We start from the raw sequence: 9,544 nt of genomic DNA, 5'->3' as shown, positions 1-9,544 counted from the left end.
AACTAAAACTTCAATAGTTAAAATTCTTTCATATCGCCAATAGTGTCATTAAAAAGACTGACTTATTCTGCCAAAATTTTAAACATACGGATGTTCTTGTATTTTTAAATGTATTTCTGATTAGAATTGAATGACCTGATTCAGTTGATTTTGGATTCAAAATAGAAATTTTTATTTTAATTATATTTATACAGCATTTAATTTAATTTATACAGCATTAGAGATGAATGTGAAATATTTAAACAATAAAATAATTTTATATAGGATGAGATGAACAGCCTTAAGAGAAACAAACAGCTGGTAGGCTCTCATGTTTTACGATTTTAGATGGAATCTCAAAAAGAATAAACTATTCTGCACAAGCCAAACCCTGCTGCTAAACTCTGTTGACTGTGCAGGCATAAAGGTGAGTCACAAGAGGAAAACACCAAAAAGCCATGAGACTATTTCTAATCTAGTCATTGATCAACCCAACTTATTTTTTCAAGTTACACTCAAGGCAACATTGAGACACTGCACACAAAAAACTTCCACAGTTTTTTCAAGGGTTTCCTTCACTGTCCAGTTGTTGTAAAAATAATACATGAATTATATAAAGGATAACTTTGTCTAAAATGGTGTAGATATGATAATGTATTAAATCAAATTTTAGAAAATTTATTTCTATTAATTATTATGTGTATATTTATAGAAATATTTTATTTTTGTATGTGAAAATCATATTAATTATTGGTTTTGTCAATGCTATTATCAGTTTTATAATATACAGCATTAGAAATCTCATAGATAGAAAAGTTAAATTTGACTTTGAAGCTTAGAATTTCAACACCAAACAACTGCTAGAGACTCAAATCCTATTTACATATCATTATTATATACTGTTTGAGATTTCTTATTTGTCATCGTTTTTGTAAAGTTAAAGGACCTTTCTCTTACTGTAAGGAGGCAATCTTGAGATCACCTTTATAAACATTTTAAAAACAATGTTTTTAATGAATATCAATAAGAATATCTTTTAAAATGATGAAATTAAAAACATATCAACTCAATAAGAGACACTTGTGAGCTAGATTTTGTTTCAGATTATTCAATTTTGAAATAGCATAATAAGTGTTCAAAGACCCTGAAGCCAGAGAATGTCTAGATAATTTCAGGACCTGACTTGGAGCAGGGTTAGGAAATGAGGATGTGGAATGGAAGAGAAAGAAAGAAGAAGGTAAGCTCACATAAGTAACTAAGAAAGTAATAAAAGTTCCTGTTTTTTAAAATGAAAATAAGTGCCTATGGCATGGAATTTTAAAAAAAGTAAATGAGATAATCCTATTTATCTCAAAACTTTAATACTATCCTTAACAAATATATAGGCATTAACCTTATTTAAACTAGTAATTATAACTAGTATATGTATAAGTGTTTTTATGTGTGATATATGTAAAATATATGACATTGCATTAACATGTTTACTTGTATACATACTATTATTATGATACATATATTTGTAGACAAATTTAAATGGAAAATAATTAACTTAAGGGTGCATATCAGTAGGTGTAAAAACACCATATGGATTAAATCAAGAATTGATAATATTATATATTAGGATACATATACAAGTGTTTTGCTCTCAGCATTATTTGTAATTGACCCAACTGGAACCAGTTCATTTGCAAATCCACAATGGTATTAATGCAAAATTTTACAGTAAGAATTGTTTATAAACAATAAGAGTAATTAGTGATGTATCTAGTAACATTTTCTCTCTCTCTCTCTCTCTCTCTCTCTCTCTCTCCCTCTATCTATCTCTCCCTCCTTCCCTTTTTGGTACCAGGAATTGAATCCAGGGGCATTCAGCCACTGAGTTACATCTCCTTCCCTATTTTTAATTTTATTTAGATACAGGGTCTCACTGAGTTGCTTAGTTCCCCACCGTTGCTGAAGCTGCCTTTGAACTTGAGATTCTCCTGTCTCAGCCTCCTGAGCTGCCGAGATGATGACATAACCACAGTTCCCAGCTTGTAAAGCTCTTTTTAATGACATTTTTTCAAAACATTGATAATAATAATTCTCAAATATAAAATTCATATTTAAAAAAACATAAAATACTTGGATAATTGTGAAGTGTTTTACTTTCTAGTTAAATTCATATGGACTGATATAGATTCTATAGGCTTATCATAATAATCTATTTTGAATTTTTTTCATTGAATCATGTGATATTTCTGGTAGTACAACAATAATTCTATCAAGATATTGAATTTGAATTTTCTACTAGCATCAAACTAGTGGATAGAAGAGAATTCTTAAAATGGAAAATGCATAATTGTTGAAATTTTTAATCATGTAAAGGACAGAATAAAATTTCTGATTTTATTTTACTTTTTTAAATTTAAAAATGTGTATGAATATGACTCTTCAAAGACGAAACTTATTTTGTACCAGTTGGCACAGGGAATGAAAATGTTCCCAAGATGGTTTCTCTGCCCTGTAACACAACATGTGTGAGTGCACAGTTGTCCTCTGGAAGTTACAAGTGTCCTGAGATTTAGCTATTAGATTTTTTTCTTATGTGAAACAATAATTGTGCAGGTTTTCTAAAATCACAAGCTGAGTTAAGTGATTCATGAGATGAACATGTCATTGGCTGTGTAGATCTTAAATCACTGATTGGGTTCAAACCATATTCATGTTAATATGATTAGCCTTGGTAAAATCATTTTAGATACTGGATAAACATAGGCAGAGAACTTTAAACATTAGATGGCAGCTCACGTTTTTGCCTGTTAATCTTGTCAATTCCCTGTCCATAAGCAACCTTTGCTTCTATGTGCATAATAGAACCATTTTAGAAAAATTCTAAACTGGATTCCTGTTTAGTTTTTTTCTTTAGTACCTTCACCTCTTAATTTTAACCCCATTCCTCCACAGTGGAGATGGAAAAATTACCAGGAAATTTAGAAAAGCATAACCTATTCAGGTGATAAAAAGGACAGTCATTACAGATTTAGAGACAGGTCATTCCTCCTGGAAATAAGTGAAACTAATATAATTTTCCTCTGACTCAATTCTACAGTCTCTACATTATACAGCCTACTTCCCACACACCTATTTTCCAGTTTGGTTGTCAGAAGCATCAATAAAAGTTCATTAATATTCTCAGAACTAATGCTGCTAAAATATTTTGACAGGTGATCAACTATATAGAATATTGTGAACAGCTCTGCATGTTATTAAGTATTAGTTTCAATCTTTTTTAAAGGCGATTTACCTTTATACAACTTCCTAATATTTTAAATAAATGCCTACTCTTACATATAAACGTTGATTCATATTTGTTTTTCAAGAATTTGAAAATGGGGCTGGGGATGTAGCTCAGGTGGTATCATGCTCGCCTGGCATGCACAGAGTGCTGGGTTCAACCCTCATCACCACATAAAAATATAATAAAGAGTTGTGGCCACCAAAAAACTAAAAAATAAATATTAAAAAATTCTCTCTCTCTCTCTCTCTCTCTCTCTCTCTCTCTCTCTCTCTCTTTAGGAAAAAAGAATTTGACATTTTGCTTTTTATTATAGCTATGCCTGGGAAATTCTAAACATTATCTATTAGAAAATATGTCCCTCTAAACACAGTCATAGTTTATTCAAATGACACTGAGTTAAATAAATATTTTTCAAAATAAGACATAAAATGGCAAAAAATATAAAATGCTCAATGTCTTTAAATATCCAGGAAATACACCACAGAATTACAATGAAGTATTACCTTATCCTAGTAAGAATGGCTATTATCAAAAGACTGAAGACAACATGTTTTGGTGAGGGTGTGAAGAAAAGTGAACACTTGCAACCATTCATAGGAGAGTAAATTAGTACAATTTTGTGGAAAATAGTATGGAGTTTCCTCAAAACATAAAAATTGAATTACCACATTTTCTACCAATCACTGGGTAGATAACAAAAGGAAGTAAAATAGGTATCTGCATTCCCAAGTTTGTTGCAGCAATATTTACAATGGCCAGGACATGGAAGCAATTTAAGTGTCCATAATGGATAAAGAAAACTTGATAAGTATACACCGTATTTAAAAAATATTTAATAATAAAGAATAAAATTCTGTCATTTTCAATAACACAAATTCAATTGGAAATCATTGTGAGCGGTAATTTATAGTAAAGCCAAAATTAGCTTTTTATGTCTTTGTTTCTAAATGGCTCCCAATTTTAAGAGGGACTCAGACTGGGTTTATTATATAAAGTGAAATAGGCCACATAGACAAATCAAGTCCACAGGATCTCACTCAGATATGGAGTCATGGAATTTGTGAGTTAGAGTGGTGGTTATCAGAGGCTGGGGAGAAAAAATGTGTAAAGAAATGAGGAAAGACATATCAATGTGTCCTAAAATACAGTAGGAGAATATCAAGAAATTCTGGTTTGCTATTGAACAGCAGAATGACTACTGATGATAATAATATACTCTACATATCAGAAACTTATAAGAAAAAATATGAACAGTTATGTTTTCCAGGAAAAAAAAAACAACTTACTTCAATTCTGTCATTCAATATGTGCACTCAGAGATTTCATTTGTATTTTATATTTAAAAGAGCAAAAATACAAATGGAAGGCTTTAAAGTTTGGGGGGTTATGCAAACTTTCAGTTTATATAGAGACTCTTACTGTATAAGAATATAATTTTCAATAGTGGAAGTTCTCTTTAAGTTGTTTATTTTGATGGTAAGTAATAGAGAAAATAATCACTGCCAATTATTCCATGGTTATTATAAAACAGTTTTGTCATGGAAAGGTAGGAGGTCAAAAATAATCAATTCAAATGCAAAATATGCTAGGTATAAAAAGACAAACTATTTTTCTGCATGGAATTATTTTAAGGAAGAAACAAAAGTTGACAAGAAGATTTTAATACACATAATTTTTAAATTGGATACTGATGATTTATATCTCTCTACCTGCAAACTAATTATATAAGTACTTACTTTTAAAGTATAACATAGTAGAGCCACAATTTTATTTGTCTAAACTGTGGTTGATAAATCCAGACAGAAGTACAGCAGGCCTGTCCGCCTCGTAGTCTTGGTTTATGTGTTTCTCTGTGTTTGAAGAAATCTGTGGCCTTCTGGGAAAGAACTGATGAAAAGAAAAGAATTTAGGTGATTAAGCTAGGATCAGGGTGGAATGGCGATAAAGAATAATTGGATACAGCATTTTTAGTGCTTTATTTCAGATTATTTGCTCACTTAATTCAATAATCCCACAACTGTCTGATGTTGCAAGGGTATCAGAGTAATGATGTGTAGACTAATGAAAGCAGTTGGGATAAACTAAAGTCTTATGTATAATTTCATAATTTGTAAAAATAGAACAATTAGTATCTACCTGCTTGGTAGATTTGTCTGTCACATTACAATGACATTGTAAAGCAAGGTATCAGGCTAGTGATGTCACTGCTGTTTCTTCAAATCTCTGGCACCAAGATCAAAGCACTCTTGACTATTTCTTTTTACACTAGGAATAAAATCCTCAAGCTGCCTGCCTACACCAACTGCATCAGACACTGGATTGCCTTAAGATTCATGGAGACCATAAATCTCTTCTCAATGAACCAGGGTGGGAAAAGAGAAAGTAAAAGACACATGTTATGGTCTGGACTACTACTTCCCTGAACTCAGGTAAGACTCATTTGAAACTAGGATGAATGCCCAGATGAATATGGGATAAAGAAGATTAAATAATATTTGAGTCTTTGTTTTCTTGGTGGGTCTACTTATAGTTATAGGAAACAAACTCAACTAGTTTTGTTTCTTTTGGTTGTTTTAACCCTGGGTAATTCCCCCCCCCCAATAACTCCTGCATTACATGTAGTAAAAACAATCATTCTTTGCTACTCTAAAACAAAGTGAGTTCCCTAAAATATCCAGCATTCAAATCTTTTCTTTCTCAAAGAGAAATAAAATCTGACAAGGTTAGTATTATATGGTATTGCAATTTGTAATACAAGAAAATAAAAATAGGGCTTCATTCTGTGTTTCTAGGGCAGCAGGTTTGGAAGCATTATAGATCTTTTGCAAGAAGAAAATGTAAATAAATTGTGCAAAAGTTCAACTTAAGTGAGTTCCACCAGAATCAATACTTAATATTTATAATTTTAAGGGTATCAGATTAAACTTTTAGAAAAACAAAGCAGATTTTCTCCAAAAGTCATAATAAAATTTATATTTTCTTTTCTTACTACATGTTTTAAAAATATGTTGTCATTATTAATATATTATTAGACATTAATTTAATATTACTCATATACAGTTTTGTTTATTGCTAGCCTTACATAAAATTCCCAACCTCAGTTTAGGTTCCTTAAATCTCATTTTAATATATTTATTAAAATTATATAGAGTGCAGACATGAAACATGCTCTAAACTTACATGAAAGTTTTGAAAATTTAAGTTTAATCCTGATCTTATACACAAGTTTTGTTAGCTTTATCCTTGTTTTATTTCCAATGCACATTGCTTCCTTGTTTTTTTTTTTTTTTTTTTTTTTTTTTTTTTTTTTTTTTACCTTGTATCTCTTTAGGTTTGGGGATAGTATTTATCAGAATGGACTAATTTATTCTGTGGCAAGAAACATATCCAAAATATCAGGTGTTCAACAAGTTTGTTCTTCCACATACCAAACTTTTTGCATGAGTCCTGAGAGATCTTGGGTCCTTAGATTCCCTAAGATTTCTATGTAATCGGAACATCCCACATTATGAAATAAGTGAGTGCCTCTGTCTTTAGGGATGAAAAGACAAAATTGGAAAATTACCAACATGTCTTTCAATGCCTTAGCCAGAATTTATCAAATTCTACCTACTGGTGTTCCAATGTTCAGAGTTAGCTACCTGGCCTCAATTCTATTTCCAGGAAGAATAGTAAAAGAAAGGGAGGAAAGGAGAAATTTGATGAACACCAATCTCATTCTTCCTGCTCTTTTTACTCCTGTAGCAACTGAACTTCTATGTCTAAGAAAACCAGCACAGTGTTTTGGATACTGATCTCTCATTCCCCTCCATCCCTGCTTAGGTTCCAAACATTGTCTGCTTCTGTATTCTTTCCTGAATTTTTGAAATGCTCTCTTGATAATCATAGACAAATGTGAAATTTTGTTATTGCCTTTTATAAAAACTAAGTATTCTCCCTGCGTGTCCGTATCTATTTGCAATATGAAAAAAAATCTCAGAGCAGACATTAAAATAATTTTTTTAAAAAATGTGACACTATTCTAAAATTTGGAAAACTTTTTTATTACCAACTACTGCCTCTTGTCTTAATGCCTCAGAAACTTTGAAATCCTGTAGCAATAGACTCTGGAAGAGCCATATAATAAGTGAGATTCTGATTCAATATTTTTCTATCCTTTTATGTAATTTGGTTTTCCACAATCCTTCCTGTCAAGAATGTTATTATTCTATTTATATGAGCTTTTAATGTATTGAAGAGAAATAAAATGAAATAGAGCAACAAACAAAAAATTAGACAGAGTTGTGAAAGTTGTGCTTGATAATTTTCTTTACTTTTCAGGAGATTTGCTCCTGGGATTTTCTTAATAAATCATGTAGTGAAGACTCAGAACCAGAGAGACTCTCTTTCTAATAATTTCATTATGAATAGTAAAAGAGTATGGTCATGTTCTGAAGGTTAAAACAAAATAATAGGAGAAATGAGGCTTGATTTCCTGCACCTAAATGTACTAATCAAATAAAGACCCCTTCTGAATTGAGAAAGTGATAAAACAGGGCAGAACAGCACAGCATGTCCTGTGCATCAATACCAAAGAGAAGGTAGAAATAATGTTACCCTGTGTTTTTTTTTTTCATTCTTAATCATTAAAGACTTGACCATTAAAACTAGGACTAATCTGTGAAGTAGTCAATACCCCCTAAAAACTCCTGTTCTTTATTCATGAGGCCAAATACCTGGAATGAAAATGACTTCCCCTATGTATCATGTGAAAAACAATAGGCCATAGCTTGAAAGATGGAGGGTATATATTAGCTTAAAGTACTCTGCTGTTAGTGAAAAATAGATTCTTTTTAAAAAATTTCCTCTGAAAGTATGACCAGAAAGTTTCTCCTTTGATAAAAATTAAGTACAGAGACTGAACATCCACAGTAGAAAACGCGATTTCTTAATTTATATTTATTTTATTAACACATTTTAGGGACATATTAATTGTATATATAAATGAGAATTACTCTGGTATTTCCGTTCATCTATTCAGCTTGTATTAATAAATTTTTTTCCCTATCTCCCTCCCTTTGGCACCATTTTTTATCCCTAGAAACTTGCTTTTAGTTTTATTTTTATTTATTTTAATTTAATTTAATTTATTTAGATTCCACATATTGAGATAACAAATGATACTCATTGTTTTATTTCTGGCTTCTTTTGCTTAGTATGATGTCCTTCAGTTCCATCCATTTTACTGCAAATAACAGGATTTCATTCTTCTTTTTCCAAAACACTGGCCCTTGATCAAGGAAGGTGAGAGAGATGAGTATTCATGTAAACCCTGTAATTACCCAAGTTATTTGAAAAACTTTCCAAACTACAGTGTAGGGTGAAATCTGAGGTGAAGTCTAGCACATTCTCCAAGTTGAGGTGTCAGGGCTGAGAGTCCGGAGAGGCATCTAAAGTTCAAAAGATAGAGAGTATATCAGACTGTAATTTTGATTTGTATTTGTTTTATTGTTAATGATGTTTAGCACCATTTTATTCATCTATTGGACATTTATTGTTTGTCTTCTTTAGAAAAATTCTATTAGGCACTTTGACGACTTTTTATTGTTATTTTTTTTTTTGTCTTAACGAGCAATTATTTTATTACTCCTTAGTTTCATCACATTTCATCTTGAAGTGACAGTTGGGTGGGAATTTATTTTAATCTGATAAGAAGCATTCTCCTTATTGTCAAATAAAAAGATAACAGATTGGGAAAAACTGTCTTTAAGTCAAACAATGATGCATATCGTCAATGACCACTTTTTTTGTCAGGTTATTTGTTTTCATAGGTTTTGTCACTGAATTATGACTTTCTTGCATATTTTGTACACTAACCTTTTGTCAGATACATGACTTACAATATTTTTCTCATTCCGCAGGTTGCCATTTCACTCTGATGATTGCCTTCTTTGCAAGATAAAGATTTATTGGCCAGATGCTGTGGCTCATGCCGGTAATCCCAGTGACTTCTGAGGTTGAGGAAGCAGGATTGCAAGTTCAAACCAGCCTCAGCAAAAACCAAGGTGCTAAGCAACTGAGTTAGACCCTGTCTCTACTTAAAATACAAAGTAGGGAAGAGAATATGGCTCAGTAGTGGAGTGCCCCTGAGTTTAATCCCAAGTAATATTTCCCCCCCACCACCACCCAAGAAAGTTTTTGTTTTGGTGTAATACAACTTGTCCTATTTTCACTTTTGTTTTTTATTCTTTGGATGTCGTATTTAACAGGAATAGTTATAAGAGATAATTTTTCATAAGGGTCTGG

This window comes from Callospermophilus lateralis, unplaced genomic scaffold (assembly GCF_048772815.1).
Source record: "Callospermophilus lateralis isolate mCalLat2 unplaced genomic scaffold, mCalLat2.hap1 Scaffold_660, whole genome shotgun sequence".
Taxonomy (NCBI): Eukaryota; Metazoa; Chordata; class Mammalia; order Rodentia; family Sciuridae; genus Callospermophilus; species Callospermophilus lateralis.
This window is presented reverse-complemented; position numbering follows the sequence as displayed.